Raw genomic sequence first — 7,535 nt, forward strand, 5'->3', positions numbered from 1 at the left:
GTGACGACAGAGGATGAGATTGCTGGATGGCATCACTGACTCGATGGACATGAGTCTGAGTGAACTCTGGGAGTTGGTGATGGACAGGGAGGCCTGGCGTGCTTGGATTCATGGGGTCACAAAGAGTCGGACATGACTGAGCGACTGATCTGATCTGATCTGATCTGAATGACCTCTGCCTACGTGTACTAGAGAGACAAGCATCAGAATGGAGGATTAGACAGTGTGAGTCACAGCACCTGTGTTAAAGATAGTGGCAGGAAGGGGATTTTCCCGATTGTTTCCATCGTAACAGATTTGGATACAGACTCTATCCAATAGGCTAATATGTTTCCACGGTTGCCTCTGCCAAAGCAGTTTGGTCTTAATGCGAAATATCTCCCTACTGAGAGGGCCAGTGAATGAAGCCATTATCCTAGTCTTGGAGTCATTTAGCAGGAGATGGAGGAAGCAGACAAGTAGGCAACCATGGTAATGACTATATGTAAAGCTCCACCCCACCCCACTAGATGAGGCACCAGAGTCCTTATACACTTGTGTAGAAATCTCTCAGGGATGGATAATCCACGGTTTCTTTCATTTTCCAATCAGTTATGAGTATCACATAGAATTACCCGGAACCAAGGCAGAAAGGCTTCCTCATCAATGCAAAAGTAATATCTAACCATAAAGCAAGGGATAGTTAACAAACCCCTGAGGGTACCTCATTCATGGCCAAGGCATACCTCACCACCATCACATGGAAGTGAAAGACATCCATGGAAGGATACCATGACCCAGATATATACCACTTCCACTCAAATATAGTCATCCATGGCATGGCCAAGATTGTTTGAGTCCAGAGAGGGTATAACTTCAGTAAAATACTAAAAAGAGGGGTGCGTGTGGATTTGATGTTTTTCTAAAGTAAATGGGCCTAATGGCCATCATAAAAGGCTCAGTTTTAATGAGAGCTCTATAAGCAGATAAAAGTTGACTTTCCATAGCAAAGTACCTAAAGACTAATAGCAGGAGTTTGCTTGCATAGAAGTTCAGGAGGAACTTTTTCTATAGGGAAGAACCTACCAGAAACTTGAGAAGGCATATGTATCTAATTTATCTGCAAAGGAAGGTGCTTCAGAATAATGTGAAGTCAGGGTAATAAGATACTAAAACAGGACTCACTGTACCAGCCTCTGTTGCTGCTGCTAAGTCGCTTTAGCTGTGTCTGACTCTGTGCGACCCCATAGACGGCAGCCCACCAGGCTCCTCTGTCCCTGGGATTCTCCAGGCAAGAACACTGGAGTGGGTTGCCATTTCCTTCTCCAATGCATACATGCATGCTAAGTACCAGCCTCTGCTGCTGCTGCTGCTGCTGCTGCTAAGTCACATCAGTCGTATCTGACTCTGTGCGACCCCGTAGACGGAAGCCCACCAGGCTCCTCTGTCCCTGGGATTCTCCAGGCAAGAATACTGGAGTGGGTTTCCAGGTACCAGCCTCTACACCAACTCAAAACCTCTTGTTGTGTCCACTTAAAGATAGCAGGGATGCATGAAACCTGGTGGATGGTTTTGTGTAAGAGTCTGAGATCAGGAATAAAGACGTACAGTCAAACAATAGTATGAGTAGGTGCTGAATCATCTATTTGGAAAAGGGCTCCTACAATGACAGTGTAGCCTATGGTCCTGACAATTCAGGGTCCGGAGAGTGTAGTTGGGACCCTGGACTTTGACTGTAAAGCTATTCCCTGAGAAGCCATCTCTCTGTCACATGGAAGATGAGCTCATGATGATCAGCAAATGATCCCTGAATGAGGACACATCAATGTGTTATCTCAGGACAATTCCTGGGACAGGGTGGGAGGAGGAAAATGGTCTTGTCACACCATTTGGTGACAGAGGGATGAACAGTGAACCTGTACTGCTGAGACCCCCCAAATAGTGGTTGGAGGGGAAAGGAATAGACAGTTTTGGCTAGATCAGTGGCCACATATACCTGGAGTTGACCGCTGTGATTTGCCCATTCATAGTGATGTTATCAGGGAACAAAAACAGGCAGACAAAGCATTATCAATTAACTATCTCCAGAAAACCATGAAGTTCCAAAAGCGACTGCACTTTTTAACTAAACATGCTAGGAACTGAAGGGTGATAATGGTAAGACTTCAAATGAACTTGGTCTGAAGAGGCTCATTCCATTAAATTTTGTGGGGGAAGTAAGATTCAAAAGTAGCAAATAATTGAAAATTTTATGCATATCCCAATCTAGTGATACTGAGGACTTCTCAATCCAAGGGAAGAGCCCTGGTAGCCAAGACATGAAGAAATGCTATGCACTAACATGAGATAGCCTGGAACAACCATAGGATACTTTTAAGATAATATATAAGATAGTTATATTTTCTTAACCAGTTAGAAGAAATCCTGAAAGACCTTAGCAAAGCCAAGCACAACTTGACTACAAGCTTTCTGTGTGTCTAGCCATAGAACATCTGTACCAGTATGGGCTAAACAGTTGTGTTTGCTTTTTTTTTTTTTTTTTGACAAAGGCTACCATCAGCAGCTCTGGAACAAATCAGGCATGAATCAATAATGATCTTTCCTCATGTCCCACAAAAAGATATGTCACTCATTAGAAGCAAATTTAATACCATAAATGGGAGCAAAACAAACACACAGGATAACATCATAAGCAAAAGTGGTGAGAAAACATCATCATGGGTGGTCAGGATTTATGGGGTTGGTGCTTTCCTGGATGCAAGAAGAACTATAATGTCTCAAGTCTTGAGTTTAAAAGATCTCTTCTAGATCCTGTTCAGTTATATTTCCCAAGCCTGGGGATGAAGGCAGTTTCAACAAGCTGCAGCCCCTGAAAAGAGATCATGGTAGAGCCAAGCACACCTCCTTCTCTTGTTCTGTGTTGACCCAGAGCTCCTTTTCAGTCCCCGCAAGGTGGCGCTGTGAACCTTATTCTTAGTGCTCGTATTGAGTAGTAAGCCTCAATGATGATGCAAACGATTGGATGTATGAAATTCATAAATATTTCACTGAGGAAGCCAACCCCCAACATAGCCCCAACGATCCTGGCTCCATGGCCCTTGCTAAATCCCCTCCCATGCTGGGCTGGGCTATCCTGTATAACCAATAGAATGTTGCAGAAATGGTGGAAGGTGCATGACTTCCAAAACTAGGTCACAAAAGACATTTTCTTTTTGGGTTATACTTGTTCTGGGTGAAGACAGCTGCAACATCATGATGTTTCTCCAGCGTCTCAGTGGAGAAGTTCATGGGGTAATAGACTGGGGGCTCCTGCTATCAGCCAGCACCAACTTGCCAGCAATGTTGACTGCATCTTGACATGGATGGATCCTCCATCTCAGTTAAATTTTTAGATGCTTGCAACCCCAGCTGACATTCTGATTGCAACCTCATGAGACACCTGGAACCAGAACCATCCAGAAAAGCTGCTTCCAAAATCCTGACCCACACAAACTGTGAGGGATTAAAAAAAAAAAAAGAAAGATGTTTTAGGATAATTTGCTGCACAGCAATAGATAACTAAAACTAGCCTAGATGGAAATCAAGTTGCTTACGAGATACGGGCAAAACACATATGATGTGTGAAGTATAGATGATGAGTAAGTAAGTAGCTTGTGAGACATATGCAGAATTCATAAGATATGGTGAATATAGATAATGTTAGCAACCTGTAACACATGCTACAGATATACAGAATAAATGGAATGTATGATGAACCAAGTGAGAGTGTTTCTTATAGCTAGAAAGTGGTAGAAAGACTACATTATGATATACCCTCTCTGGGCTGGCAGCTTGGTCATGCCTAAATCAGCAAGGCATTGGTTGACATCCATATGGTCACATTTTGGCCCCATGTGCTCAGAGCAAGAAATGCAAATAACATTCTTGGCTGTTCAGAAGGTTAATTGGCAAGCTATAGCTGTGGCCAAGCATACCTATTCTTGCCCTTGTGATCCTCCTATCAGAGAGCAAATGCATGCCTTGGCCCAAGGGACCTTCTGTGCACTCGGCCTTCTTGCTCATATCTTAATTCCCATCCTCATAACCACACTATCGGCAGGGAAGGCAGATACAGCACAGCTGAGAGAGGGGGCATACATGCATTGGGGACATATAAGATTTAGGGAGTACAGTCCTCTCACCTGTTTGACTTGATCCTAAGTGGGTTAGTCCACTCCAGCCCTCTTCCCTTGGTTCTCAATTTGTGTTTTAAATACATTTAAGGAAACAGTGTGTTTTGAGCACCTTCCTTTTGTCCATGAGCCTTTCTGTTATGAATCCTCTGAAATAACATGCCCAATAGAGTACTTAGAAGCTATCATTGCAACAAGGTAATCTCCCGCATGAGTGGGATCTTACTTACCTTACAGTTCTGAGCCTCAGTTTTCTCATTTTTGAAAAATGGAGCTAAAGCTATATACTGGGAAGTACTGTAAGAATAAATAAGACAATTGTGAGAAGGCACAGCACAGCCAGGCACAAGGTAGCTAGGTACCAAAAGCAGTTTCTTCTGCCTCTGTGTGACCCTGTACAGTGGCCACATTCAGTTTAGTCATCGTTGAAATAAATGGGTATCATAATAGCCACCCCATAGAGGTGATACAAGGATTAAATAACATTTTTGAGAGCAACCAGCACAGGGCTTGGCACACAAGTAGATGGTCAATACGTTTTAAATCTGTTTTCTTTTTGTTACAAACTAAAAAGAACAATAACAAAAGCTGCCTCAAATATCTGGGAAATCTCTCCACCTCCTCCACCAACTCAGGTTACCTCCCTGACTACTCCCCCTGCTCCCCATTGCTTTGAAGGGTTAGAGCTTTTGTTCCTTTATGGAGACTTACAATTCATCCTGGAGGAAGAAGCCAAATGACTTAAATTCTACCCTAAGACACAAACGACTAACAATAGATCCTTGCACAGAAAGAAAAATTTTATAAGGAGAGGGAGGTGGTAAGAAGACAGGGTTCAGAGGAAGGGTACTCAGAGGTGAGAGACAGAGGAAATCTTCAAGAGGAGAGCCTGGAAGAAGGCCACAACAAAGCCAAACAGAGCTACCAAGGGACCCCTCTCTCAGAGGCAGACACTATTGAGGCAGGGACCCACAAAAGTCCTTCCCACACACAGTCCCTCCTGCCCCCAACCCCCACCAGCCGCTCCCTCAGACAGCCCCTTCCACAGACAGCTCTTCCAACACACAGCCCCTCCCACACACCCCTCCCACACAGCCCTCCTATACACTTCCCCTCCCACACACCCCTCCCATCCCCAGCCCCTCCCACACACAGCCCCTCCCACATACAGCCCCTCCCACACAGCCCCTCCTACACAGCGCTCCTATACACTTCCCCTCCCACACTCCCCTCCCATCCCCAGCCCCTCCCACACACAGCCCCTCCCACATACAGCCCCTCCCACACAGCCCCTCCTACACAGTGCTCCTATACACTTCCCCTCCCACACACCCCTCCCATCCCCAGCCCCTCCCACACACAGCCCCTCCCACACAGCCCCTCCTACACAGCCCCTCCCACACAGTCCCTCCTATACACTTCCCCTCCCACACACCCCTCCCATCCCCAGCCCCTCCCACACACAGCCCCTTGCACATACAGCCCCTCCCACACAGCCCCTCCTACACAGTGCTCCTATACACTTCCCCTCCCACACACCCCTCCCATCCCCAGCCCCTCCCACACACAGCCCCTCCCACACAGCCCCTCCCACACAGCCCTCCTATGCACATCCCCTCCCACACACTCCTCCTATCCCCAGCCCCTCCCACACACAGCCCCTTCCACACACAGTCCCTTCCACACACAGCTACTCTCACACAGTCCCTCCCACACACAGCCCCTCCCACACAGCCCCCTATGCCCAGCCCCTCCCACACACAGCTCCACACACAGCCTTTCCTGCACAGCCCCTCCCACATATAGCCCCTCCCTCAGACAGCCCCTCCCTCAGAACAGCACCCTTCAGACATCCCCTCCCACATACAGCCCCTCACACACACCCCTCCCACACACAGCTCCTCCCACACAGCCCCTCCTATACCCAGCCCCACCCACACACCCTACCCACACACAGCCCCTCCCAGAAGATGAAATGCAGATCTCGGGTTGCAGGAGTAAACAGGAAAGAAAGAAACTAGCATCCTGTGGAAAGGAGCTGCAATAAGTTGAAATGGCCCACCTCTTTAGAAAAGACCACCTCCTCCTCTCCTTAGGGCTTCTCCTTGGTCTCCAGATTAGGAAAGAGGATTGTGGGATTTGTGCCTCAGATGAGAAGCGGCCATTGATTGGGTTTCAAGCTAGACCATCAGAGTCCCAGACAGATCTGGAGCCATGCGGGAGGCAGCAGAGTGCAGAGAAAAGCACGTTAGGCTTGGAGTCCGAAGTTCTGATCGCAGATTTCAGTCTCCCTCTGTTAAGGCTGTGCCCTGGCCTGAGTTACATATTGTTTCTATCAGAGTCACTAGAGTGAAATAGGGCTCGTCACATACCTGCAGGACAAGTTTGTCTGGAAGCTACCTGAGCCAAGCTTCTGGTTCCCTGCTGGTCAGGCCCCCGGTGAGGGCACACTGTTCCTGGAGAAGGGGGAAGCCAGGTTGCCAGCGGGAAGTGTTCATATGTAAACATTTCTGGTAAATTGCCTAAAGAGATTTCAGAAGAAAGAAACCAGAATTTTCCAAAGCTATAGTCATTTCATATTTGAGAGATGAGCTCTGCATCATACTAAATGAATATTCCCTTTTATAGCTAATTTTGGTTTCCTTGGTGGCTCAGACAGTCAAGAATCCTGCCAATGCCGGAGACGGTGGGTTTGACACCTGGGTCAGGAAGATTCTTGGAGAAGGGACTAGCTACCCACTTCAGTATTCTTGCCTGGAGGATTTCATGGGCAGAGGAGCCTGGCAGGCTACAGTCCATAGGGTTGCAAAGAGTTGGACTGGACTGAGCAACTGTCGCCCATAGCTCATTTTATGCTTATTTGTTATTTCTTAAAGCCCCCTCCCTATAAGCTGTACCAATTTCATATCTCATAAAACACGGACCCACCCCTAAATGCCTCAAAATGTTGTGGTGTGGATAAAATAAAATGACCACTAAAAGAGTGATGGACCCAGAAAGCTGGAAATAAATGCTTCTTATCAATAAATCAAATTCTGAGGTCCCTGCTCAACTCTCCTCTACCCAAGTAAGGTGGAGTAGGAGGAGAAAGGCAGTCAAGAGACCTCCCCCCTGGATTGGGAAACAGACTGAAGAGTTGGCAGGGAGCCTGCTGCCCTCCAGCCAGGACCCCTCCAGTCAGCCAGGGCCTGATGATGTAGTAGCTTGATTCAGTGGATAAACATCTAGTGCAGCTTGCTGGAGGCCCCCAGCCTCGTATTACTGTTGACACAGAGCAGATTCCCTTTTTCTAAACCACTGTTTATATCTTAGCCAAGTGTCCTACATAAATCTCCCATCCAACCACCAGACTCTCTGGCTGCTACAGAAGTGGCCAACTAGAAA

The 7,535-nt window shown here is 47.0% G+C and overlaps 1 long non-coding RNA gene across 2 annotated transcripts; it reads right to left on the minus strand.

The window, feature by feature from the left end:
* Nucleotides 1-1,466: 1,466 nt before the first annotated feature.
* LOC102399949 lies at nucleotides 1,467-6,683 on the minus strand. Of its 2 annotated transcripts, XR_006545412.1 has the most exons (5): nucleotides 6,524-6,683; nucleotides 6,214-6,357; nucleotides 4,382-4,448; nucleotides 4,161-4,300; nucleotides 1,467-3,471 (listed from the first exon to the last, which is right to left on the minus strand). It is a non-coding gene; the product is annotated as an uncharacterized LOC102399949 (long non-coding RNA). The 2 variants fall into 2 exon arrangements; XR_003104051.2 differs by lacking the exon at nucleotides 6,524-6,683 and having other exon boundaries at nucleotides 6,214-6,515.
* Nucleotides 6,684-7,535: the final 852 nt, after the last annotated feature.

The sequence above is a fragment of the Bubalus bubalis genome, chromosome 16 (genome assembly GCF_019923935.1).
Source record: "Bubalus bubalis isolate 160015118507 breed Murrah chromosome 16, NDDB_SH_1, whole genome shotgun sequence".
Lineage (NCBI taxonomy): Eukaryota > Metazoa > Chordata > Mammalia > Artiodactyla > Bovidae > Bubalus > Bubalus bubalis.